This window comes from Rattus norvegicus, chromosome 1 (genome assembly GCF_021556685.1).
Source record: "Rattus norvegicus strain SHRSP/BbbUtx chromosome 1, alternate assembly SHRSP_T2T, whole genome shotgun sequence".
NCBI classification, from domain to species: Eukaryota; Metazoa; Chordata; class Mammalia; order Rodentia; family Muridae; genus Rattus; species Rattus norvegicus.
In genome coordinates this window covers 2,954,554-2,973,133 of record NC_141534.1, presented here as the reverse complement: position 1 = coordinate 2,973,133, position 18,580 = coordinate 2,954,554, and positions in this window count along the sequence as shown.

Sequence of the window (18,580 nt, the reverse complement as noted above, 5' to 3'; positions counted from 1 at the left end):
GGTAGCATACTCGGGCATCTGGCATGGTGTCTGGGGGAGAGAGGAGAACAGCAGAGCTAGGCTGCCTAAATCAGAATCAAGGCTTTGCTGGGTGACCCCTCATATGTACCTTAACATCTCTGAGCTCCCTATTTAAGGATAAAATAAATTAGTGTAGGGGACCCTGGGAAATGGGAGCTGTAGGCATGCCTGTCTGCCACCAATTCTGACAGAGCCTCCTTCCCCCCCTCCTCTGCAAGACTCCCACTGACAGGTACTACATGCTGGAGGTCCTTCTTAAGGATGCCAGTAGGCAGGAGCCTGGGAGGAAAGGAAAGCCTGAAGGGGTGGAGCAGGGTTGTGGCTCTCCCAGGGCTAAGAGGAAAAGTCACAGCACTCAGGGCTTTCATGAAGAAACTGGAGAGATCTCCTACTAGTGACTTGACAGCACAACTGAAAGTTCTAGAACATCTCCTGTAGCCAGGCAAGACTTCTAATGGAGGTATTGGGACACCATCCCAGACACAAAGCCTGTGACCTGTAATTTGTTTTTCCTACGAGATAGGCTGGGGAGAAGATGGAGCAGAAATTGAGGGAGTGGCCAGCCCATGCCTGTACCAGCTTGAGACCCATACCCTGATAGGGCATCCACCCCTGAGACCTCTCATGATCGTTGGCTGTACTTGCAGACAAGAGCCTTGCATTACCATCAGCAGAGAGGCCTCAGCCAGCAATTGATGGAAAGAGATGCAGAAACTCACAGCCAAATATTAGGCAGGCCTTGGGCGATCCTGTGGAAGAGTGAGGAATGAGTGCATGGTCCAGGGATGTGAAGGACACAAGAAAACCCACAGAATCAACTACTCAGGTCTTACAGGGGGACATCGAAACAATCACGGAGCATGTGCTCATATGACATAAGGCAACACCAGCTGATTAATATACACCCAGTAATCCCAGTGCTTGGTTACAGTTGACATATTCTTAGAATCACAGGTTTGGATTTGCCTTTTCTTTAATGAATGTTTGTACTATGGAAATAATAGCTGGTGTGGATTAAACCAACTTTCCCTAGTCCATGTGGATCTGTTCCTCAGGAGAAGATGATCTCCCATTGGCTTTATCTCCCACCCAAAGGTTGGATAGAAGCTTATGCATGATTTTAATTCATGTTTTGTGACATTATGTATAAGTACCGCATTTACATCAGTTTCTCCTGATCTCTTCTGTCCATGTACTTCCTTATCCTCCTGCTCTTTCCTCTCAAATCCGAGATTTCCTTTGCTTCACTTTAGTTGGATAATGTATAATGGATATCTACACACGTCATATGTACATTTCTGCTCCCAAGTTTAACCATTTAAGCATGACTGCTTGGACCTAGATAATCTTTCGGGTGATGACACCCCTGAAAAGACTGATTGGACATTTCTCTGCAACCATTGCTTGCCTGTAACTCCTCATCTAGGGATGGATTCTTCTGAGATTCCTGCTGAGATTTGAATAAGCTTGATGATACTACAACAATGTAACCCTGAGCAGACCTCTCTACAGCATGGCATATCAATATTTTTTCCAGCAACCAATACTTACACTCCAATTCTGAGGATATCTGTGTACCTCACACAGTATGTGGCTGCGTTCTTGTGTATTTCCCCCTTTCCATTACTTAGCACGAGTTTCTCACTAAATACCCCGGCTTAAAGAATAAGGATACACAATAAGCAATATGTAGTCCTGAAGTTTAATATGGGAGAGTGATTCAGTCACTCTTCTGTTAGACGCACCAATATGAAGACCTGAATATTATCCAGAAATCCCACATAACTAATGTCCAGGATGGGGGATTGTACCCGGAATCCTAGTGCTGGTGAGACAGTCGAGTCCCTGGGGTCACTAGGCAGCCAGCCAATCCTGATTAGTAAGCCCCAGAGCAGAAGGAGATTGTCTCAAAAATAAAATGAGCAGAATATGAGTAACATCATTCCCCTGCCTCAGCCTCTGACATGGCATTGAATGAATGGCCAAAGTAGTTAGGGGTTGTTTTTTTTATTGTTTTTTTTTTTTTGAGTTTGTCCCTCTGGAATAAACCACCTAGAGGTGTTTCTGCTACATCCCATTCTGCCTGTCCTTACTGAATTGCTTCATGCAGCTGCTGTCCTGTATTTGGATTTCTTAGGTAATGTCTCAGCTTCCTATGGCTTATTTAACAACTGACTAAAAGCAGCCTGGCTTAAAACAGCAGAAATGAATTCTCTTACTGTTCTGGAGGCAGGGACCTGAAATCCAGGAGTCAGCAGGAACATGGTCCTTTAAGGCTTCGGGAAATACTGGCTTGCCTTTGCCTCTTTCCAGGGGTAGCAAGCAATCCTTGGCATGTCTCCGTTTATAGCCACCAAACTCACATCTTTGTTGTTTTAAGATACATGTGTGCTGCTTTTCTCTCTCTTCAAAGGACATGTCTCTCACCCTGGTTTTTGATCACCTCTTCAAATATCAGAATCATAATTCCAGAGCCTGATTTCCATACAAAGAAACATTCTGATACTCTAGGGAGTACTTCAATGTATTTTTAAGGGTACACAACTATGAAAGTAGCCAGAAAGTATTAACACATGTGTGTATGTGTGTATTAGTAAGGAGAGTATATAGTTAGTACTATGTAGTCCTGTATTTGAGAAATGTGCAGAAAAAATGATAACTTGAAGTTTAACAAGAAGGATCACAACAACAACAGTCAAGTGAAACAAAAAATCAGACAGCAAAATTAATCACACCCAAAGTCTACAAACATTCTAATCAAACACTCAAAAGACGTATGAAAAAAACTTAGTCCTCTACACAGTTAGAAGATCCATCCTGATTAATAATTTCTTAATGTAGTTAACAAATGCTGTTACCAGTTTATTCATTTCACCTGGTAACTTAGGGGCTGGAGAGATGGCTCAGCACTTAAGGGCACTGACTGCTCTTGCAGAGGACCAGGATTCAATGAGTTGCCAGTGCCCACAGGTGGCTCCCAACACCACAGGTGGTAACTGCAGGTGCAGAGTATTGCCTGGACTTGGGGGGCACCTGCATTTAACATGAACTTAAGTCATCCAGGGACAATGTATGTATGAGTTTTGTGTTGGGTGAAGGTTGTATAAGGTCCAATTTATAGTAACAATTTTGTGACATTCGTTAATGTCTTATGAATTCATTAATGTCTTAATGTCTAATGAACAAAATTCAGGTGGTCTGCTGTTTTCATATACTCTGTTTAAATTAACCCCTTTGGGAAATTTTATCATGCGAACATATATTACACAGCACAAAATTGTCTCCAAAGGGGGAAGACAAATCTCTCATATCATAGTTGCAACTAACAGCTGGACCTGAAGCCTGAAGGACACACAAGCAATTACTCAAAAACAATCAGGACAACTCTAGCAGCAAACTCAAAGGACACAGGAGACGATTGTGCTTACGTGGTGTTTGGGGACATGACGAAAACAAAGAACCAAAACTTTACTTTCACTAGGATTTCATGAAGCTGGAGAAGCAAGGGCACCAGAGAAACTCAGAGCCAACAAACTTTAGGCTATCATTTCACTGCATTCAAGCTGTGTTTCATCTGAAACTGGAAGACCGGATGCAGGGAATGAATTCACGCAACCTCCCTTATCTCCTCTCTGCTTGGGCACAGGACTTGTGCAGCAGCCATCCTCTTCTAAGCATTTCAGGTGTCTTTATACATTTGTCCTGCTCCAGGCCTGAGCGTGAGTGCAGAGAAATGACCACGGCAGAAAGAAGACCAGGGTCTCACTGAATGGGTACCAGAGACAGGTGGAGAGCAGTGGCCTTGTTAGAGTTAGAAAGACAAACTGAAACTCCTGCTAGGGATGCCAAGGACATTGTTTGGGGCAGAAGTGGGGAGTGTCTAGGTGGAAATGGGTGTGTGTGGAGGTGGGGTCTGTTGTGGGACAAGCCAAATACTTTGAATGGGCAGAAAGTTTCTCTTTGAGTCTGAGCTATTTGATCCTTGCTCTCTCTTGGTAGCTCAAGTCAGCTCAGATGTCAGTGCAAGCTGTAGAGAAGAGCCATGGCCTGGGCAGGAGGCCCCAAACTCAGACATTACCTCAGGCTGTGCTACTCCACTTAGTTGTTCTCCTGTTTGGCCTGCGTGGATGCCTGGCAGTGAACAGAGGTGATCTGACTCTGGGAGCCTGAACACAGGGACCAGAAAGGATGAACCTGATTCCTGCTTGGTCATAATGGTCCCAATTACAGCCCTTTCCCCCCAGGGCAGAGGTCTATGTATAGAATGCCTCTGGGCAATAGACAATAGCCTGCATTTCCCCTCCTTGGGCAGTCAGAGGTAAACACACAGAAAAAAATCATCCCTGTAGAATATGCAGGATCTAGAGAAAAGCAGGTCATTATAGTAGGCTTGGATCCTAGACTACTGTACAGGTATCTAACCCTTCCCACCCTGCAGATCCACAACCTCTCCTGCTCTCCCTGATGACTCAGCCCCTAACTTCCCTTTCCATCTTCCAGAGGGTCTACACACACACAGACACACAGACACACACACAATACATGCTGGCTTTTAAATTCTTTTCAGTTGCTATGACTGAATGACTGACTCAGTGGAAGGATCACATTCTGTAACCCAGGCTGGCTTTAAATCTCACCTGGTGCTTCTTGATAGATTTTTATATTTCAACACTCGGTAAAGGTGCCTAAAAGTCCTTATATGGTAAATCATCCTGCTAACGCAGGTAGAATCTATGGCATCCTACAAACTTAGGACAGTCAGAGATGACACAGAATTGAGGATGCAGAGCTGGGGGACATCTTGAATAGAGACTTGTCTTCCTGTCCTTTTGCGTGTCAGATAGATACATGGGTGGGGCAGAAACATGGTCTGCTCCCATGTTGGAACTTGCCTGCATGTTTCTCTCACAGATTCACATGCTCTTAGTTACATCTTCATTGTCAGGCTCATAGAACCCCTGGCCATCCTTGGTGTGAAGGACAGTGCTCAGTGCTCAGACGCAATGCCCTTTTAGGTCGATAATGAAAACAAGGCGACACACACCTTTGGGTAACCTGGGAAAGATGGTAAATGCCACATAAGTGTGCATGTTTAGCCCAATGTTTAGCTGGAACACTTGTGGCAGGAGTTCAGAAAGAAGCTGGCTAACATCCAAGTGGGCATTTTCAAGACTAGTGGGAAGGATGCGATAGATTACAGTAGGAAGAGACAGTTGGCAAGAGAGAGAAAAGGGAGAGCGCATGTAGGCATGCGATGGTGAATGTCTTTGTGTGAAGGAGCTGAGCATTTGTGGTACTGAGCAGACCCAGGGTACACAATGGATAACAACAGCAAGTTGTGTGTCAACAAGATTGACAACCAAACCTGGAGAGAAAGTCTTGACCTTTGAGGAGGTGACAGATGGATCAGAAGTGAAGGATGACTGAGTTGTATGTGACTTGCAGGTCATTCCACTTTACAGACCGCCATGCTTTCTCAGCACAGCAAAGGACCAATCGTTGGTACCTCCTGGCTATTCCATATCAGGGGAAATTATACTTCATCTTGAACACTATGACTTTGACCCATTCTTCTCTACATTTACAAAGCATCTTTTATTTTTTAAGATTTATTTATTTATTATACATTACATTGTAGCTGTCTTCAGACACACCAGAAGAGGGCATCAGATCTCATTACAGATGGTTGTGAGCCACCATGTGGTTGCTGGTATTTGAACTCAGGACCTCTGTAAGAGCATTCAGTGCTCTTAAACACTGAGCCATCACTCGAGCCCACGGAGCATCTTTTAAAAAGCCAGCATCCACACACCAGAGGTCAACAGCCATGCAGACAATGCCTCTCATACACTTCCACTCTCTCTGAGAGCAAAACTAACACACACACACACACACACACACACACACACACACACACACACACAAACACACACACCAGAAGTAGAACTTATGACATCTGAAAGTACCGATTACAGAAACATCCAATTTCAGGATTCACTGAGAGTTTTTGGGCTTGCTAATAAGAGTGGGGTGAGGAGTTACTCACATGAGCTGGGGTGACTTCAAAACAGCTGTGCCACTGCACATACCGCCTCAACACATGACTCTAGAAACAGCACAGCAGTAACCTCAGGGACAGTTTGGAGTTTTCTCTGTAGCTGGTTTGGCCAGAGTCTCCTCAGCAGCTTGGAGGGTCTCCTTTCTTAGACCCAGGAAGTTTGTTCATTTCCTGAGGGCGAGAACCCTCCCCCATCCTCTCACAGAGTGCTGCAGTCAGAGTTAAGCAGGTAAAAACATCAAATGACATTTACATGAAGGCAGAGCACTTTGTCTCACAGACAGATCAATGCTTACAGCAAGCCCAAAGGGACAATCTGCAGAGGACCCAGGCTAGCTGATTTCCAGCCCCGTTCTTGTCTGTAATACACTGAGATCCTAGTTCAGGTCTCAGAGAAGCAACAGGTAAAAGCTTTACTAATGCTTTAAGATGTCTTCTCTTTCCTTAGGAGGGTGTTCCTCAGCAAAAACCACATGAGAACTTAACAGTAACATTACTGTCTGCAACCAATAAAAAGGGCAGAAAGTAGGGTGGGGTTATGTTTAGAAAGTATCAATTTCAGTCATCTCTGATATCAGTCAGAAGTCATGTGGGGTGTTCCAGAGTAACCTCGGTGCTTCAGACACATGGGAGCTTCATACATTCAAATCTCAGAACTAAAATCAAGTTCTGCTTCTTAAGGCTCTGAGGAGTAGTGGTTCTCAGCTTGTCTAATTCTGTGACCCTTAAACACAGATCCTCATTGAGGTGAATCACAACTATAAAATTTATTCCACCCAACTTAAACAATTACTAGAAAACAGCTGTGAGCAGTCTAGCAAGCTCAAAGGACAGAGAAGCTGAGTGGCTGTGATTCATCAGAGTGTTCCACAGGAGAGACCTGCACACCTCAGCCAGGGAGATCAGCCTCAGCACCCAGGAGAGGCAGCTGTTCTGAGTTCCCTCCACTGAAGCTCCCAAGCCAGTGTGAGGGAGACTCAGTGCACAGAGGGTCTGTCAGACTCAACAGTGAGTGTCATTAGCTGTGGCTTATCTCACACAGACAAGCACTGAGCACCTCAAGTTCTTTATCTCAGTAACCCACAGGTTGGAGGTACCAGTGAATCTTCACCTAAACTTAATCTCTGTCCTGTATATACATTCACTCACTGACAACCCCCTATGCACATACCAGCACCTTCTAAATATACAATGCACCTGCAAACACACACACACACAAACACACACACACACACACACACACACACACACACACACACACACACACAGATTTGTCCCCAGCTGCCTCATGTAACACTGGTGAAGAAATGCATGGGACTGATGTGAGACCTGTGGAAAAATGTGTGTGCAAATGATTTCAAAGTCTGGAAAGAAGAACTTCTCAGGGAAAAGAAACCTCTTGGGAAATGGTTTCAGAATGAGGTCAAGCACATTTAGGATTCAGAGCCGGGCAGAGCTGGTGGTCTCTGGGAAGACATGTGGAGCCTGTAAATCCACACACAAGGTTAATCTCGGTCCTGTGAACACACACACACACACACACACACACACACACACACACTCACACACACACACACACACACACACACAGACACACACACACAAAAGCCCCTTAACAAACATGTAGTTCCCAGCCAAAAACACACTAAAAAATCGATTCATATGTAGTCTGTCAGGGATTTGGACATTTCTTATGCAGAAGCCTGTTCTACAACAGAAAGAAAAGGGTTCATTCATTTTTGACTCATTTACATGAATGTTTTACCAGTGTGTGACCACATTATGGTTGTGCAGTAACCATGATGAAGAGAAATGTGAATCTAATTCCCTGCAGCCACAGTTATAGAAGGTTTTGATCAGCCAGACATTGTGGCACAAGCTTTTAATCCCAGCACTCGAGAGGCACAGGCAGGAAATCTGTGATTTTGAGGCCACCTTGATCTACAGAGAATGTTCCAGAACAGCCAGGGCTATACAGAGAAACCAAACAAAAGAGAAGAAAACCTGAGGAGGGGAGCTGTTGTGTGAGTGCTGGGAATCCAGTCTGGGTACCCGAAAAGAGCAGCAGGTTCTCTTAACCTCTGGGTATCTGTTCACCCCCCAGAAGATGCTTTTAATTAGAAAACAGTTTTTGATTGCAGAACTTCCCAGAAGCTCTTTAGTTCTAGTGTCACAGAGCTAAGGGGAAAGCTCAACCATCCTTCCCCACACCATTGTAATTGTCTTCAGTACAGAGAAAGTAGAAGGAAGGAAATGAGGCCGTGAAGGGGGCGATGACCATGGAGCATCATGGAGGGGCGACAGTGACAAGCAGTGGGACAGGAAAGAACTTGTACCTGAGCCAGGGGATGATGCTGAAGGGACCTGGAGGGGCAAAGAAGGAGTCTGAGATGGAGAGGAAAAGAGGAAGTGAGGGAGAGGAGGCCGGAAGCCTGAGGGAGACTGAGGGAAGGTCTCAAGCTAGAGGAGAAGCACAGGAAACCAGTACAGCCAATATTTAGGCCCACCTACTTTAATGATCTCATGTGGAGGACCGCCCAGAGTGACACTGCATGTGTGCATGGGCGTGCCACCTCACTGGGTAGGGACTGGCCCGGTATAAATTTCTCTGACTCTGGTGGCAGGCTGCATCAGATCAAGGTGAAGGTACCGATTTTATTCTGTTTCTTTACTCTGTTCCCAAGGGACTCTGGGGACCCAGTTACTGGTGAGTGGGATGAAGGGACTGGGAGAAGAGTGGGGTGTGGGAGCCCTGAAAAAAGTGTCAAGGCCTCCAGGCACCCAGGAGTGACATGGATCTTGGTCCTTGGGAGGGATGATCAGAGCCACAGGGCCCTGGAGGGATTTCCTTAGATAAGGACTAGGAACTTGCATGACTGGACCAGGAAAAGTCCTGAATTCACAGACTGAATTTATTCTGAGCGGTGTCCTCTGTGTACTGGGGTTTTGGAGGGGTTTGGGGGTGAAGGCAGGGGTGGTGGTTGGGGTAATACAGCAGATTTTCTCATTCTCTCTGCAGCTCCTGTCACACCATAGGCAGCAGGGTCTCAGGAAGGTCCATGGCAAAGGGAGCAACCAGCAAGTGCAATCATTCTCTCACTCTGAGCCTTTTGGTTCTGCTGAGCTCTCTGGGCACCATGCAGGTAGATGGTGAGTTCTCGGGGTCTGCATGGAGTGGGGTTGGGTTACAGAATATGGACATGGTTTAAGTCAGGAAGCTCACAACTGGGTTATGGGGAGGGAAGCTACAGGGCTTCTCTTTCTCTCCTTCAAGGACCAGGGGTCTTGGGCTCTCCCTGGCTGCACTCCACCCAGCCTTCACTGGTTTGAAGAAGTCAGGAAAAAGTTATGGTGGGGAGGGTGTGGGACAAGCTACATGGACAAATAGCACATCAGGCAGAAGGGAACATCTGGTAATGCCCTCAGCATCATTGCAGTCTTCAGGGAGCCTAAAACCAATCACCAGGCTGGCTATGCTGGGAACATTTCTGGGTTAAACATTTTGAGATGTGTGGGTGGCCCCACCCATCAACTGGGGGCCATGCTTCTCTACTGGTGGGGGTCACTACAGGTTGTATCTCCCCTTTGTTGGATATTTCGGCTAAAGTCATCACCATTTGGTCCTGGGAGCCTCTTGCTTCCCTGGAGTCTGGGACTTTCTTGTGGCTACACCTAGTTCCCCATCCTCCACTGCTCCGTGTGTCTACTCAATTTCCTGACCCTCTGTACTTCTCTCCTGTCCCTTCCATTGCCTGCTCCTGCTCCCTGTTTTCCCTCCCTCTCTGCTCTCTCTCCCAGACCCCTCCCTCCCTCTCCCTCCAGTTATTGTTTTGTTCCCTGTTCTATGTAGGAGTGAAACAGTTATACTTTGGTCTTCTTACTTCTTAAGCTCTGGGAGTTTTCTTTAAACTACCACTATACACATTCACAGTGGCACCGAGGCATTGTTCCTGAGTGACAGTCAATAATGAAGCTAGAGAGAAAGAATCACACTGCCCTTGCCGTGGTGATGAGTGGTCTCTACTTGTTGTGACCTGATTGACCCTCCTAGGAAGTCAATCTGGGTCTGTCTTTGAGCTGGCTCAGTTTTAAATTGTTTTAGGTATATTTTGATTTTATGTGCATAATATCTTAACTTCATTATGCATGTGTACCATGTGTTTGCTTCTTGCCCTTGGAAACTACAACAGGGCACAGGACCCCCCCCCAAAATAGAGTTACAGGCAGTTGTGAACAATCACGTGGTTTCAGGGAATAAATCTAGATCTTTGTCAAGAGCAACCAGTGCCCCATCCTCTGTGCCATCTCTCTAGCCTCACTGGTCTGGCTTTACAAGCTGGGACATTGCCTCAGGAGCTTCCCTGAACATCAGGCTCCATGTCGAATTTCCATGTGTACTATGATGCCTCCCTTCCCCCTGTGTGCTCAGATAGATTTTCATCCCAGGAACATGGATGCTATCTGACACACTTTATTCTTTACTACCTGATAATAGTCACTAAAAGTACTTCCAAGACAAATCACATTGGTAACATATATGCCTTTCAGGAATAATAAGACAGTTAAATATGGGGTAGAATTAAGATACAGAAGCTGCTGGACTTCTTCATTAGAGGCTTCTTTTCCTGATCCATCAGAGAGATTCGGAGTACAAGGAAACTGTGACTCCTATGGACCTCTGCTCCCACTTTGGACCTCACCTGCATGTTTCTCTCACAGGTGCAGACTCTCTAAGTTGTAACTTTACTGTCAAGTACAGATCCTCACCTGGACAGTGCTCAGTGAATGGAAAGATTGTCCTTTTTTTTGATGATGTAAGACAGAACTCACCTGTGTGTAAACCTGAAAAGAAGGGAAATGGCACTAAGGTGTGTGCTGATTTGAACCAAAGACTGAAAGACATTTTTCAGAAGATGACGAACCTGGAGTCAGGGCTATTTGATCAGTCCAAGGGTGAGTATGAGACAGAATGCAAAGATAGAGATTATGAATAAGGAAGAGGAAGAACAGAGCTTATGCAGGAAGAGATTGTGTATGCATCTGCATGTAAGAGCTGAATATTGACCAAACCTTCAGGTACATGGCACCGAATGTGTAAGAAGCAGCAAGCCAGGAAGGAAAGAATACAGACCCTAAGCATGCAGAGAGCGACTGGACCACTGAGGGAGGATGATTCTGTAAAGGGTGGAAGATGATGGTGTTTGGTGTCATTTGCAGGTAATCACACCTTGCAGATCAATGTACAATGTCAATATAATCAAGGAGAATTCATGGATGGATGCTTGACCTTCATGATTGATAGACAGTATCCCTTCTACTTTTATCCAAAAAATATGACCTGGAAAGGAAATCAGTCTAATGTCAGCAAGACCATGAGTCAATGGGGGAATAACAGGGAACTAGGCCAAAGTCTCAAGTTCCTCTCCACGGGAGATTTCAGTCAGTGCCTCAAGAAATTGTTGACAGACTCCAGAGAGTTGACAAGTACGTAATTAATAAGATGACAACAAGGAAGCATCCACATGGGGATTGGGGTATATGAAAATTCTAATGACTTCTCTATTTACTTGTAAGGATTTATGCACAATGGAAAGTTTGATAGTCTGCATGAGTCATTTCAGGTGGTCTTCCTCTGTAGGGAGTCAGTGATGGCCACTAGGATTTCTCTTCCCCATCTCACCTCCCTGTAGTAGGAAATTTAAATCCTGGCCTGAGTCTTCCACTCTGACTTGATCATAGTATTATCACAGAGACACACTGAAAGGCTTTATCGTTTTAACTACCCTCATGTAGCACAATAGCTGGGCAGCTGCCTACCCTCCAGGCTGTTAGAATCTGTTTCATATCGATAACCCCGAGCTATTGCTTACTATTTAATATGTTCCTTCTGGTCTCCAAATGTGCATGCTCTTTTGACCATTATCCCATCGCTGCTTCTCCTTACTCCCTCTAGCACTTTCCTCTAGCCCAGGGTAGCTTCTTCTTTTTAACTCCTCCTTGTAATCCTCTCTCTTCAAGGTCCTCAAAACCTCTACCCCACCTATGTCTCTTCTGCCCAGCTATTGGTTGTTGGTATCTTTATTTATCAATCACAATTAACTGGGGGTAGAGTGCAATTAATCAGTTTCGGGGTCTCAAATTAACATTTGAATACAAGCAGCTTCAAGCCCATCCACTACACCCCTCAATGTTTCTCCTTCCCAGTTGAGCAGTGGCCCAGGCTCTAAATGGCCTGCTAGTGAGCTCCCACGTCTGTGTGCATCACTGTAAACTTCCAGCCTTTTCTTGCTTCAGAATAGCTGCCCTTCCACCAGCTTTAACATCACTTTTGAAGGTTTCATTATTTTTCTCGGCACAATTAAACACCCCCAATTATGCCATCAACCAGAAAGTTCTAACCACAGGAAAAATGTTACATTTTTGATGATTCAGTAGACATTTGCTTTCTTTGATAATGGAACAAACTCTGTAAGGACATCTTAAATACACACTCTACTCCAGGGTTTGGGAAAATATTTACCGCATTTGAATTCTCTGGGCTGCCCAGAGAGAAGTTACTGATCCAGGGGTGTTTTTAGCTTCGTTACTATTTTTTCCTGATGTTTTTTTAGGACCAACAATAAAGGTACCAGATACCACCCAACCTACATCTACCAACCAGAGTACATCTACAGGGAATAGCACCCAGCCTACAGCTACCACCCATTATCTAATTATATTTGGGATTCCAGCAATCTTCCTTGCATTGATCGTGGTTGCTATGAAAAAAAAAAGGTAAGGAAAGGGCTGTGTTCTCACTCTTCTTGATTTATAAATCAGGTAAGCACTTTGGAGACAGGTCCCAGTGGTTTGTTTAATCCAAGCCACTAACTATTTCAGTGTCTGTCTGTCTATTAGAATGAAGTCTCAGCTTAGTCTTCAGCCCCTACTTCATGGTAATGTTGGAGATGATGATGGTTGGGTACAGGAGGCAACAGAGTCAGTTTAACTCTGCAGTCAGAGGAGGATGAAACAGTAAAGTCCTGCTGAGGGAACAGAAAATCCAAGGATCCAAATAAGATTCAAGGAAAACGGAAATGAGGGGATTTCTCTTCATATCCAAGAAATGGTTCTCTCAAGACTGTGAATAAAGTCTGTTTGCTTTCTGTGGATGACAGGATCCAACATCACACAATAATTCTAATAAGTAGGGCCAAGTCTATACCTTAATAGCTCCTAGCTTAGGCCAACATTTAAGACAGAAGGATCCCAATGAGCAGATCTTTTTTTTTTTTTTTTTTTTTTTTTTTTTTTTTTTTTTTTTATTAACTTGAGTATTTCTTATATACATTTCGAATGTTATTCCCTTTCCCGGTTTCCGGGCAAACATCCCCCTCCCCCCTCCCCTTCCTTATGGGTGTTCCCCTCCCAACCCTCCCCCCATTGCCGCCCTCCCCCCATAGACTAGTTCACTGGGGGTTCAGTCTTAGCAGGACCCAGGGCTTCCCCTTCCACTGGTGCTCTTACTAGGATATTCATTGCTACCTATGGGGTCAGAGTCCAGGGTCAGTCCATGTATAGTCTTTAGGTAGTGGCTTAGTCCCTGGAAGCTCTGGTTGCTTGGCATTGTTGTACTTTTGGGGTCTCGAGCCCCTTCAAGCTCTTCCAGTTCTTTCTCTGATTCCTTCAATAGGGGACCTATTCTCAGTTCAGTGGTTTGCTGCTGGCATTCGCCTCTATATTTGCTGTATTCTGGCTGTGTCTCTCAGGAGCGATCTACATCCAGCTCCTGTCGGTCTGCACTTCTTTGCTTCATCCATCTTGTCTAATTGGGTGGCTGTATATGTATGGGCCACATGTGGGGCAGGCTCTGAATGGGTGTTCCTTCAGTCTCTGTTTTAATCTTTGCCTCTCCCTTCCCTGCCAAGGGTATTCTTTTTCCTCATTTAAAGAAGGAGTGAAGCATTCACATTTTGATCATCCGTCTTGAGTTTCGTTTGTTCTAGGGATCTAGGGTAATTCAAGCATTTGGGCTAATAGCCACTTATCAATGAGTGCATACCATGTATGTCTTTCTGTGATTGGGTTAGCTCACTCAGGATGATATTTTCCAGTTCCAACCATTTGCCTACGAATTTCATAAACTCGTTGTTTTTGATAGCTGAGTAATATTCCATTGTGTAGATGTACCACATTTTCTGTATCCATTCCTCTGTTGAAGGGCATCTGGGTTCTTTCCATTTTCTGGCTATTATAAATAAGGCTGCGATGAACATAGTGGAGCACGTGTCTCTTTTATATGTTGAGGCATCTTTTGGGTATATGCCCAAGAGAGGTATAGCTGGATCCTCAGGCAGTTCAATGTCCAATTTTCTGAGGAACCTCCAGACTGATTTCCAGAATGGTTTTACCAGTCTGCAATCCCACCAACAATGGAGGAGTGTTCCTCTTTCTCCACATCCTCGCCAGCATCTGCTGTCACCTGAGTTTTTGATCTTAGCCAATCGCACTGGTGTGAGGTGAAATCTCAGGGTTGTTTTGATTTGCATTTCCCTTATGACTAAAGATGTTGAACATTTCTTTAGGTGTTTCTCAGCCATTCGGCATTCCTCAGCTGTGAATTCTTTGTTTAGCTCTGAACCCCATTTTTTAATAGGGTTATTTGTTTCCCTGCGGTCTAACCTCTTGAGTTCTTTGTATATTTTGGAAATAAGGCCTCTATCTGTTGTAGGATTGGTAAAGATCTTTTCCCAATCTGTTGGTTGCCGTTTTGTCCTAACCACAGTGTCCTTTGCCTTACAGAAGCCTTGCAGTTTTATGAGATCCCATTTGTCGATTCTTGATCTTAGAGCATAAGCCATTGGTGTTTTGTTCAGGAAATTTTTTCCAGTGCCCATGTGTTCCAGATGCTTCCCTAGTTTTTCTTCTATTAGTTTGAGTGTGTCTGGTTTGATGTGGAGGTCCTTGATCCACTTGGACTTAAGCTTTGTACAGGGTGATAAGGATGGATCGATCTGCATTCTTCTACATGTTGCCCTCCAGTTGAACCAGCACCATTTGCTGAAAATGCTATCTTTTTTCCATTGGATGGTTTTGGCTCCTTTGTCAAAAATCAAGTGACCATAGGTGTGTGGGTTCATTTCTGGGTCTTCAATTCTATTCCATTGGTCTATCTGTCTGTCTCTGTACCAATACCATGCAGTTTTTATCACTATTGCTCTGTAATACTGCTTGAGTTCAGGGATAGTGATTCCCCCTGAAGTCCTTTTATTGTTGAGGATAGCTTTAGCTATCCTGGGTTTTTTGTTATTCCAGATGAATTTGCAAATTGTTCTGTCTAACTCTTTGAAGAATTGGATTGGTATTTTGATGGGGATTGCATTGAATCTGTAGATTGCTTTTGGTAAAATGGCCATTTTTACCATATTAATCCTGCCAATCCATGAGCATGGGAGATCTTTCCATCTTCTGAGGTCTTCTTCAATTTCTTTCCTCAGTGTCTTGAAGTTCTTATTGTACAGATCTTTTACTTGCTTGGTTAAAGTCACACCGAGGTACTTTATATTATTTGGGTCTATTATGAAGGGTGTCGTTTCCCTAATTTCTTTCTCGGCTTGTTTCTCTTTTGTATAGAGGAAGGCAACTGATTTATTTGAGTTAATTTTATACCCAGCCACTTTGCTGAAGTTGTTTATCAGCTTTAGTAGTTCTCTGGTGGAACTTTTGGGATCACTTAAATATACTATCATGTCATCTGCAAATAGTGATATTTTGACCTCTTCTTTTCCGATCTGTATCCCTTTGATCTCCTTTTGTTGTCTGATTGCTCTGGCTAGAACTTCAAGAACTATATTGAATAAGTAGGGAGAGAGTGGGCAGCCTTGTCTAGTCCCTGATTTTAGTGGGATTGCTTCAAGTTTCTCTCCATTTAGTTTAATGTTAGCAACTGGTTTGCTGTATATGGCTTTTACTATGTTTAGGTATGGGCCTTGAATTCCTATTCTTTCCAGGACTTTTATCATGAAGGGGTGTTGAATTTTGTCAGATGCTTTCTCAGCATCTAATGAAATGATCATGTGGTTCTGTTCTTTCAGTTTGTTTATATAATGGATCACGTTGATGGTTTTCCGTATATTAAACCATCCCTGCATGCCTGGGATGAAGCCTACTTGATCATGGTGGATGATTGTTTTGATGTGCTCTTGAATTCGGTTTGCCAGAATTTTATTGTGTATTTTTGCGTCGATATTCATAAGGGAAATTGGTCTGAAGTTCTCTTTCTTTGTTGTGTCTTTGTGTGGTTTAGGTATAAGAGTAATTGTGGCTTCATAGAAGGAATTCGGTAGGGCTCCATCTGTTTCCATTTTGTGGAATAGTTTGGATAATATTGGTATGAGGTCTTCTATGAAGGTTTGATAGAATTCTGCACTAAACCCGTCTGGACCTGGGCTCTTTTTGGTTGGGAGACCTTTAATGACTGCTTCTATTTCCTTAGGAGTTATGGGGTTGTTTAACTGGTTTATCTGTTCCTGATTTAACTTCGATACCTGGTATCTGTCTAGGAAATTGTCCATTTCCTGAAGATTTTCAAATTTTGTTGAATATAGGTTTTTATAGTAAGATCTGATGATTTTTTGAATTTCCTCCGAATCTGTAGTTATGTCTCCCTTTTCATTTCTGATTTTGTTAATTTGGACACACTCTCTGTGTCCTCTCGTTAGTCTGGCTAAGGGTTTATCTATCTTGTTGATTTTCTCAAAGAACCAACTTTTGGTTCTGTTGATTCTTTCTATGGTCCTTTTTGTTTCTACTTGGTTGATTTCAGCTCTGAGTTTGATTATTTCCTGCCTTCTACTCCTCCTGGGTGTATTTGCTTCTTTTTGTTCTAGAGCTTTTAGGTGTGCTGTCAAGCTGCTGACATATGCTCTTTCCTGTTTCTTTCTGCAGGCACTCAGCGCTATGAGTTTTCCTCTTAGCACAGCTTTCATTGTGTCCCATAAGTTTGAGTATGTTGTATCTTCATTTTCATTAAATTCTAAAAAGTTTTTAATTTCTTTCTTTATTTCTTCCTTGACCAGGTTATCATTGAGTAGAGCATTGTTCAATTTCCACGTATATGTGGGCATTCTTCCCTTATTGTTATTGAAGACCAGTTTTAGGCCGTGGTGGTCCGATAGCACGCATGGGATTATTTCTATCTTTCTGTACCTGTTGAGGCCCGTTTTTTGACCAATTATATGGTCAATTTTGGAGAAAGTACCATGAGGAGCTGAGAAGAAGGTATATCCTTTTGCTTTAGGATAGAATGTTCTACAAATATCCGTTAAGTCCATTTGGCTCATGACTTCTCTTAGTCTGTCTACATCACTGTTTAATTTCTGTTTCCATGATCTGTCCATTGATGAGAGTGGGGTGTTGAAATCTCCCACTATTATTGTGTGAGGTGCAATGTGTGTTTTGAGCTTTAGTAAGGTTTCTTTTACAAATGTAGGTGCCCTTGTATTTGGGGCATAGATATTTAGGATTGAGAGTTCATCTTGGTTGATTTTTCCTTTGATGAATATGAAGTGTCCTTCCTTATCTTTTTTGATGACTTTTAGTTGGAAATTGATTTTATTTGATATTAGAATGGCTACTCCAGCTTGCTTCTTCTGACCATTTGCTTGGAAAGTTGTTTTCCAGCCTTTCACTCTGAGATAGTGTCTGTCTTTGTCTCTGAGGTGTGTTTCCTGTAGGCAGCAGAATGCAGGGTCCTCGTTGCGTATCCAGTTTGTTAATCTATGTCTTTTTATTGGGGAGTTGAGGCCATTGATATTGAGAGATATTAAGGAATAGTGATTATTGCTTCCCGTTATATTCATATTTGATGTGAGGTTATGTTTGTGTGCTTTCATTCTCTTTGTTTTGTTGCCAAGACGATTAGTTTCTTGCTTCTTCTAGGGTATAGCTTGCCTCCTTATGTTGGGCTTTACCATTTATTATCCTTTGTAGTGCTGGATTTGTAGAAAGATATTGTGTAAATTTGGTTTTGTCATGGAATATCTTGGTTTCTCCATCAATGTTAATTGAGAGTTTTGCTGGATACAGTAATCTGGGCTGGCATTTGTGTTCTCTTAGGGTCTGTATAATATCAGTCCAGGATCTTCTGGCCTTCATAGTTTCTGGCGAGAAGTCTGGTGTGATTCTGATAGGTCTCCCTTTATATGTTACTTGACCTTTTTCCCTTACTGCTTTTAATATTCTTTCTTTATTTTGTGCGTTTGGTGTTTTGACAATTATGTGACGGGAGGTGTTTCTTTTCTGGTCCAATCTATTTGGAGTTCTGTAGGCTTCCTGTATGTCTATGGGTATCTCTTTTTTTAGGTTAGGGAAGTTTTCTTCTATGATTTTGTTGAAGATATTTACTGGTCCTTTGAGCTGGGAGTCTTCACTCTCTTCTATACCTATTATCCTTAGGTTTGATCTTCTCATTGAGTCCTGGATTTCCTGTATGTTTTGGACCAGTAGCTTTTTCCGCTTTAC